This window comes from Salmo trutta, chromosome 9 (assembly GCF_901001165.1).
Source record: "Salmo trutta chromosome 9, fSalTru1.1, whole genome shotgun sequence".
Taxonomy (NCBI): Eukaryota; Metazoa; Chordata; class Actinopteri; order Salmoniformes; family Salmonidae; genus Salmo; species Salmo trutta.
In genome coordinates, this window is record NC_042965.1 from 42204791 (window position 1) to 42219331 (window position 14541).

General features: G+C 43.4%; 1 pseudogene; it reads left to right on the forward strand.

Moving 5' to 3' along the window:
• The first annotated feature begins 8319 nt into the window (after window positions 1-8319).
• LOC115200602 (39S ribosomal protein L1, mitochondrial-like) lies at window positions 8320-14022 on the forward strand (annotated as a pseudogene).
• The last annotated feature ends 519 nt before the right edge of the window (window positions 14023-14541 follow it).

Consider the following 14541-nt stretch of genomic DNA (forward strand, 5'->3'; position numbering starts at 1 on the left):
TTGGTCAACGCATGCTCGGAGTGCAAGTCCTGGTAATCTGTCTGGCCTTGTGAATGTTGACCTGTTTAAAGGTTTTACTCACATCGGCTACGGAGAGCGTGATCACACAATCGTCTGGAACAGCTGATGCTCTCATGCATGTTTCAGTGTTACTTGCCTCGAAGCGAGCATAGAAGTAGTTTAGCTCGTCTGGTTGGCTTGTGTCACTGGGCAGCTCGTTGCTGTGCGTTCTTTTGTAGTCTGTAATAGTTTGAAAGCCTGCCACATCCGAGCGCCAGAGCCAGTGTAGTTCGACGAATTCGGAGAGCCTGTTAATGTCCTGCCCTTGACTTTGGTGCAGGGCATGTGATATTCTTATCCTCTTTGTCGCAAAACTCCCTGATCTTTTCAAAAATATACGTTTGTCTAGCTGTGTCCAGTCCAGGTGGTGCTTGAACAGGCAGACCATCTATGGGAGGAAGGATGTCAGCATTGCGTAGCAGCTGAAACCTGGTCCCGACTGAGTCCAAACGGTCCTTGGCGACGACACCAGGCTCTAGAGAATCGAAGCTGTTAAACAGGAAGTAACAGAAAATCTGTGAGAAGAATAAAACTAGTGCCAATCATGTTGGAGGTAAATTAAATTATGCTCTGGTTTGAGTCACGTTGTTCGAACTGGCGAGAGCTTTCCGAGCTATAGGTTAGCTGATGGTTTGGTTTGCTAGCAATGGTTTGCTGACTGATAGCTGGTAGGTAGTTCGCTGGCTAGCTTCAGTTGAGGGATTCCAGATCCAAAGTAAATAGAAATACTTTAGGGAAAAAAACAGATCCACGCCACATTGGGTGAGGCAGGTTGCAGGAGAATATTTAGAAGTTGAGGTTTAGGAAAATATTTGAAAGATATGCGAAGAGAAAGAAACCTGCTTGTTTTACTCTCTGTTCCGAACGTGCTAGACGGCCAGTTCGTTTAGTCTTTAGCCGTACCCTTATCCTACTTCTCCTCTGTTCCTCTGGTGATGTGGAGGTTAATCCAGGTCCTGCAGTGCCTAGCTCCACTCCCACTCCCCAGGTGCTCTCATTTGTTGACTTATGTAACGGTTAAAGCCTTGGTTTCATGCATGTTAACATTAGAAGCCTACTCCCTAAGTTTGTTTTACTCACTGCTTTAGCACACTCTGCCAACCCGGATGTCTTAGCCGTGTCTGAATCCTGGTTTAGGAAAACCACCAAAAACCCTGAAATCTCCATCGCTAACTATAACATTTTCCGACAAGATAGAACTGCCAAAGGGGGCGGTGTTGCAATCTACTGCAAATATAGCCTGCAGAGTTCTGTGTTACTATCCAAGTCTGTACCCAAACAATTCGAGCTTCTACTTCTAAAAATGCACCTTTCCAGAAACAAGTCTCTCACTGTTGTCGCTTGCTATAGACCTCCCTCTGCCCCCAGCTGTGCCCTCGATACCATATGTGAATTGATTGCCCCCCATCTATCTTCTGAGCTCGTGCTACTAGGTGACCTAAACTGGGATATGCTTAACACCCCGGCCATCCTACAATCTAAGCTTGATGCCCTCAATCTCACACAAATTATCAATGAACCTACCAGGTACAACCCCAAATCTGTAAACACGGGCACCCTCATAGATGTCATCCTAACTAACTCGCCCTCCAAATACACCTCTGCTGTTTTCAATCAAGATCTCAGCGATCACTGCCTCATAGCCTGCATCCGTAATGGGTCTGCGACCAAACGACCACCCCTCATCACTGTGAAATGTTCCCTAAAACACTTCTGCGAGCAGGCCTTTCTAATCGACCTGGCCGGGGTATCCTGGAATGACATTGACCTCATCCCGTCAGTAGATGATGCCTGGCTATTCTTTAAAAGTGATTTCCTCATCTTAAATAAGCATGCCCCACTCAAAAAATTTAGAACTAGGAATAGATATAGTCCTTGGTTCACTCCAGACCTGTCTGCCCTTGACCAGCACAAAAACATCCTGTGGCGTTCTGCATTAGCATCGAATAGCTCCTGTGATATGCAACTTTTCAGGGAAGTTAGGAACAAATATACACAGGCAGTTAGAAAAGCTAAGGCTAGCTTTTTCAAACAGAAATTTGCATCCTGTAGTACTAACTCAAAAAAGTCCTGGGACACTGTAAAGTCCATGGAGAATAAGAGCACCTCCTCCCAGCTGCCCACTGCTCTGAGGCTAGGAAACACTGTTACCACCGATAAATCCACTATAATTGAGAATTTCAATAAGCATTTCTCTACGGCTGGCCATGCTTTCCACCTGGCTACCCCTACCCCGGTCAACTGCCCGGCACCCTCCCAGCAACCACCGATGCTCCCACCATTTCTCCTTCACCCAAATCCAGATAGCTGATGTTCTGAAAGAGCTGCAAAATCTGGACCCATACAAATCAGCCAGGCTAGACAATCTGGACCCTCTCTTTCTAAAATTATCTGCCGAAATTGTTGTAACCCCTATTACTAGCCTGTTCAACCTCTATTTCATATCGTCTGAGATTCCCAAAGATTGGAACGTTGCCGCGGTCATCCCCCTCTTCAAAGGGGGTGACACTCTAGACCCAAACTGCTACAGACCTATATCTACCCTACCCTGTCTTTCTAAGGTCTTCGAAAGCCAAGTTAACAAACAGATTACCGACCATTTCGAATCCCACCATACCTTCTCCGCTATGCAATCTGGTTTCAGAGCTGGTCGCGGGTGCACCTCAGCCATGCTCAAAGTCCTAAACGACATCATGACCGCCATCGATAAGAGACATTACTGTGCAGCCGTATTCATTGACCTGGCCAAGGCTTTCGACTCTGTCAATCACCACATTCTTATTGGCAGACTCGACATTCTTCGTTTCTCAAATGATTGCCTCGCCTGGTTTACCAACTACTTCTCTGATAGAGTTCAGTGTGTCAAATCGGAGGGCCTGTTGTCCGGACCTCTGGCAGTCTCTGTGGGTGTGCCACAGGGTTCAATTCTCTGGCTGACTCTCTTCTTTGTATACATCAATTATGTTGCTCTTGCTGCTGGTGATTCTCTGATCCACCTCTACGCAGATGACACCGTTCTGTATACTTCTGGCCCCTCTTTGGACACTGTGTTAACTAACCTCCAGACGAGCTTCAATGCCATACAACTCTCCTTCCGTGGCCTCCAACTGCTCTTAAACTCAAGTAAAACTAAATGCATGCTATTCAATCGATCACTGCCCGGACCTGCTCGCCCATCCAGCATCACTGCTCTGGACGGCTCTGACTTAGAATACGTGGACAACTACAAATACCTGGATGTCTGGTTAGACTGTAAACTCTCCTTCCAGACTCACATTAAGCACCTCCAATCCAAAATTAAATCTAGAATCGGCTTCCTATATCGCAACAAAGCATCCTTCACTCATGCTGCCAAACATACCCTCGTAAAACTGACCATCCTACCGATCCTCGACTTCGGTGATGTCATCTATAAAATAGCCTCCAACACTCTACTCAACAAATTGGATGCAGTCTATCACAGTGCCATCGGTTTTGTCACCAAAGCCCCATACACTACCCACCATTGCGACCTGTGCGCTCTCGTTGGTTGGCCCTTGCTTCATACTCGTCGCCAAACAAACTGGCTAAAGGTTATCTACAAGTCTCTGCTAGGTAAAGCCCCGCCTTATCTCAGCTCACTGGTCACCATAGCAGCACCCACTCGTAGCACACGCCCAGCAGGTATATCTCACTGGTCACCCCCAAAGTCAATTCCTGCTTAGGCCGCTTTTCCTTCCAGTTCTCTGCTGCCAATGACTGGAACGAACTGCAAAAATCTCTGAAGCTGGAGACTCATATCTCCCTCACTAGCTTTAAGCACCAGCTGTCAGAGCAGCTCACAGATCACTGCACCTGTACATAGCCCATCTGTAAACAGCTCATCTATCTACCTACCTCATCCCCATACTGTATTTATTTATTTATTTTGCTCCTTTGCACCCCAGTATCTCTACTTGCACATTCATCTTCTGCACATCTACCATTCCAGTGTTTAATTGCTATATTGTAATTACTTCGCCACCATGGCCTATTTATTGCCCAACTCCCTTATCTTACCTCATTTGCACTCACTGTATATAGACTTTTTGTTTTCTTTTGTTCTACTGTATAATTGACTATGTTTTGTATATTCCATGTGTAACTCTGTGTTGTTTTATGTGTCGAATTGCTATGCTTTATCTTGGCCAGGTCGCAGTTGCAAATGAGAACTTGTTCTCAACTAGCCTACCTGGTTAAATAAAGGTGAAATTAAAAAATAATCAAAATGTTGTGTTTATGCTTCACATACCAAGTGTTGTCATCGATTCCTTTCGAGACACCACACCGCTGCTTTTGTCACATGGGATGGCAGCAGCTTTCCACCAAAGTGTTGTTTCCTGCTAATACTATTGGATTATCCTCTGCGTAGTTGTTGATGAAGTGGAGAACCATGTAAACACCAGCTCGGCAATTGTGCATGTGTTTTTATCTTGTTTTTATCTCCGCATGCTTCAGATGATTGAAATCTGAACACTCTACCAGTGCTTTGAAAAGTTCTTGTAATTCTACTTTCCTGTGGATATATTGTCTCACATTTCTACCGCCAAAAGGACCAACCGCACAGACAACCAGTACACTACTTTAAAATATAATTGTTTTCAACATTCTGGCTTGTAGAGGTCGTTCGAGGAAACTTTCCTGATTCAAATGCTCATTTCTGCCTGTCGTACAATTCAATGCAACGTCGGGTTTCCAGGCAATTCTCTAGCTAGCTATCTTGTTAACGAAGCTTACCTGTCCCGTGTCAATGTTGGTCTGTATGTTACAGTTACTCAGGCAGCATAATTCTGATCTTTTTTCAGTAATTGGTCTTTTGACCAATCCGATCTGTAAAAGATCTGATGTGATTGGTCAAAGACCAATTTGGGGGGGGGGTGACTTCAGAATTGATCTGCCTGTGTAAACGCAGCTTGTCTGACTCTTGGGCTGCATCAGATTATCCTTTTATATTGACCTGATACTGTAGTGGCCGCTCTAACAATGAAAATGCATTCCTTAAAGAACGGAAGGCGGTCAGGAGGAGGCAAGATCAGGTGGGACCTTTCTAGCCAATGAGAGGGAACAGGCGCAACCCCCTCAAAAGTTTCCTGGATGTCCTGAGTCCTACTTAAATCAGTACACTCGTAACAACATAATTATTACACAACTTCTATTTAATCAAGTAACGTAGCAAATAAGCCATTGCATTTTCGATTAACCAAATTCGACGCTCATCGTTGAGCGAAGAAACACCGCCTACTGGAGAGTCAATCCACTGGGATTCTCTGCCTCTAACCCTATTACAGGGGCTGAGTCACTGGCTTACTGGTGTTCTTCCATGCCGTCCATGGGAGGGGTGCGTCACTTGAGTGGGTTGAGTCACTGACGTGGTCTTCCTGTCTGGGTTGGCGCCCCCCCTTGGGTTGTGCCGTGGCGGAGATCTTTGTGGGCTATACTCGGCCTTGTCTTAGGACGGTAAGTTGGTGGTTGGAGACATCCCTCTAGTGGTGTGGGGGCTGTGCTTTGGCAAAGTGGGCGGGGTTATATCCTGCCTGTTTGGCCCTGTCCGGGGGTATCATCGGATAGGGCCACAGTGTCTTCTGATCCCTCCTGTCTCAGCCTCCAGTATTTATGCTGCAGTAGTTTATGTGTCGGGGGGCTAGGGTCAGTCTGTTACATCTGGAGTATTTCTCTTGTCTTATCCGGTGTCCTGTGTGAATTTAAATATGCTCTCTCTAATTCTCTCTTTCTCTCTTTCTTTCTCTCGGAGGACCTGAGCCCTAGGACCATGCCTCAGGACTACCTGGCATGATGACTCCTTGCTGTCCCCAGTCCACCTGGCCGTGCTGCTGCTCCAGTTTCAACTGTTCTGCCTGCGGCTATGGAACCCTGACCTGTTCACCGGACGTGCTTGTTGCACCCTCGACAACTACTATGATTATTGTTATTTGACCATGCTGGTCATTTATGAACATTTTAACATCTTGACCATGTTCTGTTATAATATCCACCCGGCACAGCCAGAAGAGGACTGGCCACCCCTCATAGCCTGGTTCCTCTCTAGGTTTCTTCCTAGGTTTTGGCCTTTCTAGGGAGTTTTTCCTAGGGAGTTTTTCCTAGTCACCGTGCTTCTTTCACATGCATTGCTTGCTGTTTGGGGTTTTAGGCTGGGTTTCTGTACAGCACTTTGAGATATCAGCTGATGTACAAAGGGCTATATAAATACATTTGATTTTGATTTTGATTTGATTGCTGGCCCAGTTTATCCCTCTGGCTAGTGATGGGGAAACAGTATCCTGAAGCATTGAGGCTTTCCAGACAATTATGTCAAATAGGTTAATCACTCGAGGCTTTAGTCAACAGTGTACACTAGTGGCTAATTATTATCTTTGCCTGAAACCAGTACCAAACCAATCGGGTGGTTGTTCAACCAAACAAAGCTTCGGATAAAATGATACAGGCATCGGCACACTGCATCGAAGTAAACTGCTTAGCCATTTCGACGCGTGCCTCGGAGCTCCGGTATCAAACGTAACATCACTATCTCTCTGGCTGCGTTTAGACAGGCAGCCCTAATCTGATGTTTCTTTTCACTAATTGGTCTTTTGACCAATCAGATCAGCCCTGAAAAAAGATCTGATGTGATTGGTCCAAAACCCATTAGTGGAAAAAATATCAGAATTAGGCTACCTGTTTGAACGCAGTATCTTGCGTCTACGACTTATTTTGAATCAGATTCCTGTACGTGTTTTCTTCACCTACTATGCAGGCCTTTTGGATTGATTTCATGTGTACCATGTTTATCTAACTTGCTAAAGCTTTACAGATTGTGTGGTGAAATTGCACCTATACTTCAAGCAATCAAACAGCATTCAAATGAACTGCTGTGAAGTCCTGCTGTGATACTTACTGACTCGCTATGCTTCAATTCTCTTAGTTTTAGCAGGATGCCAAAGACATCTCCTGATGGTTGGCGGTCCAACATACGGAAGTGTCTCTCAGACTGCACCCAGACATCTCCCTGTTAGGATCTATGCTGCCACGAAGAAGTAAGTCATCACAAACCCACACACACCCTCATCGAATGCTTTCCAAATTCTCCTTTCGCATCATAGACTGATTGAACATAAAACATTTTTTGTATTTTTTTTTTGCTGAATGATCATTTACATACATACCTAGTTTGCAAGCATTTATTTAAGGTGTTAGGCCACAGTATGTTGAGTTCGGGTGCAGAGGGTATGTGAGTTTGAGCCCTGGTTGTGAGGTATTTTCACTCTGTCACACAAGGATGCCAAATGTCAACCTGATACGGTTCTTGTTCTTCTCTTCCAATGAGTTGACAAAGTGTTGTAAGGCCGGTAATGGTCCAGTCCAGTCAGCCTAAACCCTGATTGGATGCCCAGGCCTAAACCCTGATTGGTTTACATTCAAAATACATTTCTCTGATTTAAACAAAAAAAGAGCAAACTTGTAGATTTAATAAGGATTCAAGAATCGGAGCTCTACAAGGAGGCCTTGAAATGGTGTGATAATGATGAAGATCTCTACTGTCCCCGTCCTTATGGAGCGGCAGCACAACAGCTGATTTCCATACTTTTGTTATTTCAAAGAGAACCCACTGAAATAAAATGGTGATTAAATGCATCAATGATGGCATTTTTTTTTGTAATGAGGCCAGGGTCTGAATTAATTTCTTGTGGCAGAGAGGAGGAAGTTTCCAGAATTTTAGCCGTGTTCCAATTACACAATGATTCCTCAGTTGTTTAAAAACTTGCCAGTCCGGGCCTAAGCCTGTGCTCCTGACCTTGACCCAAGCATCATCTCTTTTATGAATGACTTCTGATAATTCCAGAGTGCACCAATGCATTCAATCTGTCTTTAACCCTTCGTTTTTTAAAGGGAGCATGATTATCCACAATTGTATTGGATAAGACCTCTTCATAGTGGCTCAAAGCTAAATCACGTTCAGGGATAGCTGAAATACCATCAAGGTCACTAAAATAATTAATCATAAACTTCAAATTCCAAAAATGGATGTAGTAATCGCATATGGTGATGAAATACATAATGAATTGAGTGCAGTCATCTTGGTAAAACATGAACAGGGAGGAAACAATTTAGTAGTTGATTAAAGAAGACATTAGTTGCATCTGAAATGGCACCCTATTTCCTCAGAGCCTGGTTCCTCTCTAGGTTTCTTCCTAGCTTCCTGCCTTTCTAGGGAGTTTTTCCTAGCCACCGTGCTTCTGCATTGCTTGCTGTTTTAGGATTTTACGCTGGGTTTCTGTATTGCACTTTGTGACGTCAGCTGATGTAAAAAGGGCTTTATATTGACATTTTATTAACATGCACTGCGTTTGACCAGAGCCCAAAAGGTGCACATCGTGCGCAATGGGGGTAGCGGTTCCATTTGGGATGCACACATTTTGTTGTCATGTTGACCTAGGATGGTAAACGTTGTTGAGTAAAATCCAGATTCCTTCATCTGCTTGCCACATATTGTTTTTTATGTAGGCTTTGATGTCGCAGGCAGCACAGCAATATATTTACATGCATGTTTTGAATCTTCTCTTCCAGAAAAAAGTGGATCTCTTTGTCAGCACAGTTTATTTACCATACTTGTTCAAGACAGATGTCAACAAAGTTTCAGTTTTTACAGAGGTAAGTTATCTGACTTAACAGTAACCTTTATTCTTTGTCTTTTTTAATCTCCTGTGCTGTTTCCAACATCAATAGCTAATTTATTCAGTTGATTTATGTTATGTCTTCCTTGATGGACCTTACCGAGTCCCTAAGTCATTTACATGTTAATCAGTCATTCTATTGAAATCCCTTGTTGATCTGGCAGTGATGTATACATGGAAATACAGTACATTTGGAAATGATTCAGACCTCTTGACTTTTTCCACATTTTGTTACGTTAAAGCCTTATTCTAAAATTGATTAAATCAACTTTTTTTCCCTCATCAATCTACACACAATACCCCATAATGACAAAGCGAAAAACAGGCTTTTAGAAATGTTTGCAAAATAAAAAAACTGAAATACCTTATTTACATAAGGGGAAAAGGGGATACCTAGTCAGCTGTACAACTGAAATGTCTTCCGCATTGAACCCAACCACAATGAATCAGAGGTGCGGGGGACTGCCTTAATCGACATCCACGTCTTTGGCACCTGGGGAACTGTGGGTTAACAGCCTTGTTCAGGGGCAGAACGACAGATTTTTACCTTGTCAGCTCAGGGGATTTGATCCAGCAACCTTTCGGTGAATGGCCCAACGCTCTAACCACTAGTATTCAGACCCTTTGTATGAGACTCAAAATTGAGCTCAGGTGCATCCTGTTTCCACTGATCATTCTTGAGATGTATCTACAACTTGATTAGAGTCCATCTGTGGTAAATTCAATTGATTGGGCATGATTTGGAAAGACACACACCTGTCTATATAAGTTCACAGTGCATGTCAGAGCAAAAACCAAGACATGAGGTTGAAGGAATTGTCCGTAGAGCTCCGAGACAGGATTGTGTCGAGGCACAGATCTGGGGAAGGGTACCAAAAAATGTATTCAGCATTGAAGGTCCCCAAGAACACAGTGGCCTCCATCATTCTTAAATGGAAGAAGTTTGGAACCACCAAGACTCTTCCTAGACCTGGCTGCCCGACCAAACTGAGCAATCGGGGGAGAAGGACCTTGGTCAGGGAGGTGACCAAGAACCCAAAGGTCACTGACAGAGCTCCAGAGTTCTTCTGTGGAGATGGGAGAACCTTCCAGAAGGACAACCATCTCTGCAGCACTCCACCAATCAGGCCTACATGGTAGAATGGTCAAGTCTCTGAATGTCCTTGAGTGGCTCAGCTAGACGCTCCCCATCTAACCTGACAGCTTGAGAGGATCTGCAGAGAAGGATGGGAGAAACTCCCAAATACAGGTTGTAGCACCATGCCCAAGAAGACTCGAGGCTGTAATCACTGCCAAAGGTGCTTCAACAAAGTACCCGAGTAAAGGGTCTGAATACTTATGTAAATGTGATATTTCCGTTTTTTTTGTATTTATGCATTTGCAACATTTTTTTTTCTTTGTCATTATGGGGTAGATTGAGGATTTTTTTACATTTATTTTTAATTTAAGAATAAGGCTGTAACATAACAAAATATTAGTCAAGGGTCTGAATACTTTCCGAATGCACTGTATATAATCAGTATGTCAACTAGAACTGGCAGTGATGTACAGTACCAGTCAAAAGTTTGGACAAAAATAAAAAGTAGTGACGAAATCAAAACTATGAAATAACACATATGGAATCATGTAGTAACCAAAAAAGTGTTAAACAAATCCAAATATATTTCATATGAGATTCTTCAAAGTTGACACACTTTACCTTGATGACAGCTTTACACACTCTTGACATTCTCTCTCAACCATCTTCATGAGGTAGTCACCTGGAATGCTTTTCCAACCGTATTGAAGGAGTTTCCACATATGCTGAGCGATTGTTGGCTGCTTTTCCTTCACTCTGTGGTCCAACTCATCCCAAACCATCTCAATTGGGTTGAGGTTGGGTGATTGTGGAGGCCAGGTTATCTGATGTAGCACTCCATCACTCTCCTTCTTGGTCAAATAGCCCTTACACAGCCTGGATGTGTGTTTTGGGTCATTGTCCTGTTGAAAAACAAATGATAGTCCCACTAAGTGCAAACCAGATGGGATGGCGTATTGCTGCAGAAGGCTGTGGTAGCCATGCTGGTTAAGTGTGCCTTGAATTCTAAATAAACCACAGACAGTGTCACCAGCAAAGCACCATCACACCTCCTCCTCCATGCTTCACGGTGGGAACCACACATGCAGAGATCATCTGTTCACCTACTCTGCGTCTCACAAAGATACGGAGGTTGGAACCAAAAATCTCTGTCTATTGCTCGTGTTTCTTGGCCCAAGCAAGTCTCTTCTTATTATTGTTGTCCTTTTAGTAGTAGTTTCTTTGCAGCAATTCGACCATGAAGGCCTGATTCACACAGTCTCCTCTGAACAGTTGATGTTGAGATGTGTCTGTTACTTGAACTCTGTGAAGCATTTATTTGGGCTGCAATTTCTGAGGTGCAGTTAACCTCTAATGAACTTATCATCTGCAGCAGAGATAACTCTGCGTCTTCCTTTCCTGTAAATATAAATGAAGGACACTGGGTTTCTGTCTGTTCTTGTCAGAATCCTGATCAAGCCAAAGTAGCCCAGGAGAACGGAGCAGCGTTTGTGGGAGGAGCCGACCTTGTGCAGAGAGTGAGTGTCACAAGTTTCTCTCTCTGAGGGGAAATTCAATCTTTCCCCCTTCTGTTTCTGTCTCTCACGCTTCCACACACATCACTCACACACTTTTTGTTAATATTTCCTGTGTTCTCTGTTATTTGTAATGTAGATCTTGGATGATGAAGTGGATGTGGACTTCTACATAGTGGTACTAGACATCATCTCCAAACTACTGCCTCTGAAGAACAAACTACGCATTGAAGTTCCCCAAGAACAAGAGAGGTGGGCAACACTCCCGTTATCAATCAAATTTACATCGTCCTTTTTACATTTGTCAAAATGCTTTTGACACCCAAAAAAACCCTAGGAACAAAACCTTGAGAGGAACCTGACCCTGAGAGGAGCCCCCCCCCATGTGCTGTTTAAAGGAACATTCTAAAGGCTTCCCCCAAAAACCTTCCCAATTAAAAGTTGACTGCAAACGAGGCCTACTTGGCAGAATGATTATCTTGATAATTTGTATCGATCACAGAGCATTTTGTTTTTGTAGCCTAGCTGGTACATTGTACAGTACAAAAACACCACTAGCCAAACACAATGGTCTACTTGCTAGGTGTGCAATTGAATGGAAGGGCAACTACACCTGCCAAATAATTGTTCCCAGACCTGCAAAGTGGTCTTGTGATTTGATTTTTAAGCATAAAGCATCAAATTTGTGTCGTTTTTCTAATTTAAAAGTGTGATTTTTGAGAGGGTATTTGGGTAACTCTGAAACCGGGAAAAAATAAAACCGGGAAAATGAAATTTGCCAAAAGATAACTGATTTTATACGGTTCTACAACTGTAGAGTGACCGAAACAATAACACCCTTTTTCAGATTGCGCAAATGTTTTATTTTCTCCCTCCAAACAATCAATGTAAAAATGTAATTATTTGTATATGGAGGCTAGGTTATTATAGCCGGCAAATTATAGGTAACGTTTCAATAATGCACGCATCATCCGCTTTCCCGGGCCAGTATTCTTTTCATTATAGGCTAGTAGTTTTCATTTGGCACTGGCCCGGTGTGCCGCTGGCAAATTTACCTGAATGTCAAGCTCTGCGAGGGCATGCTAATTTAAAAGATGGCTAGTTTATTTGTTAGCCTGGTTCTGGATGGAGTACAGGTACAGTATGGGACATGGGTCAGAAAAAAAATGTGTGCAACCAAATCATATGCTGGTGCATCTAACTGAATAAGTTAGTAGTAGCAATGCCACCAGTGGAAAAAGTTAGTTTAGAACCCTGGTTAGGAGAACCCTGGGAGAACCCTGGTTAGGAGAGGTTAGGAGAACCCTGGTTAGGAGAACCCTGGTTAGGAGAACCCTGGTTAGGAGAACTCATAACATAACCGTGTTTCTCTCTGGCTGTTTCAGGATCGGTTGGAGTCGACATTCCCAAGATGCTGGAGTTGTTCCAGACTGGCCATGAGTATATAGTGGAGAAGGAACGCTGTCATCACTAGGGTAGGAATGGTAAGTCTGAAGGAACGCTGTCATCACTAGGGTAGGAATGGTAAGTCTGAAGGAATGCTGTCATCACTAGGGTAGGAATGGTAAGTCTGAGGAAATGCTGTCATCACTAGGGTAGGAATGGTAAGTCTGAAGGAACGCTGTCATCACTAGGGTAGGAACGGTAAGTCTGTAGGAACGGTAAGTCTGAAGGAACGCTGTCATCACTAGGGTAGGAACGGTAAGTCTGTAGGAACGCTGTCATCACTAGGGTAGGAACAGTAAGTCTGAAGGAACACTGTCATCACTAGGGTAGGAACGGTAAGTCTGAAGGAACACTGTCATCACTAGGGTAGGAACGGTAAGTCTGTAGGAACGCTGTCATCACTAGGGTAGGAACAGTAAGTCTGAAGGAACACTGTCATCACTAGGGTAGGAACGGTAAGTCTGAAGGAACGCTGTCATCACTAGGGTAGGAACGGTAAGTCTGTAGGAACGCTGTCATCACTAGGGTAGGAACGGTAAGTCTGAAGGAACGCTGTCCTCACTATGGTAGGAACGGTAAGTCTGAAGGAACGCTGTCATCACTAGGGTAGGAACGGTAAGTCTGAAGGAACGCTGTCATCACTAGGGTAGGAACGGTAAGTCTGAAGGAACGCTGTCCTCACTATGGTAGGAACGGTAAGTATGAAGGAACAGTAAGTCTGAAGGAATGCTGTCATCACTAGGGTAGGAACGGTAAGTCTGTAGGAACGGTAAGTCTGAAGGCATTACGGAATGACCTACAGTATAATCACCACAACTTTAAAGCATACGTGTAATCCTCACTAATGTCTGTCAGATTATCCAAGTACTGTCCAGCGCATCATTGTTAATAACATGACATGTACCTGTACTAGAGTAACAACGGTGTAATTATTAATGAACTAGTAGTAGCCATAGAACATAGTTGTAGGAGCCATTTTGGCCTGTTTACTTGTTTTGGACACTAGAGGGCACTATGTTGAGGTCATGGGTCACTGTTCGTGTGTGTGTGTGTGTGTGTGTGTGTGTGTGTGTGTGTGTGTGTGTACGGTTAGCACAGGTGAGGACATACAGTTGTTACCGTATCACAGATACAGCTTATAGAATGCATCTCTCGGCACCTTTTTCTATAGGAATGTGTTTTGGAGCTAATTTTATATTTTATATGTGCAATAAATGGGAACTTCACTCAAAAAGAATAATGTTTGGAAAGCTGATTTATTGTGGACGTGTTATGGAAAGCTCTCTCCTGTGCCAATGGCAGTTCATTAGGGAATCGCCAATACAATAGTCGTGCATAATTTAAAATGTTTATGCCAGCAGTTATGGAGTTGGAGGAACTCTACGTAAGCAGAGCCAACCTGTTTTTAGATGATTTCTGGTATAAATCAATCACAGCACGTTTCAGGACTAATTCAGCAGTTTTTACCTGATTTAAGTAGAATACTATTGGCAATTTAATGTTGTAAGTTCCATTTTATATTCATAAAACATGAGTTGAAAATGATGCTGTCGCTGCTTCCTGTTGACAACAACTTTTGATAAATAGGCAAATGTCAAAACACCATTTTGAAGTGTCCAAATCAATAATAAATATGCAGAAACAGTTTGATATATTGAGAAAAATAAACTGGAAATATTGTTTACATCACTGGTCAGAGGACAACCTGCTGAAGTCAGTCAGTTACATTTTGGAGTGATGTATTTTGATTTGGGGG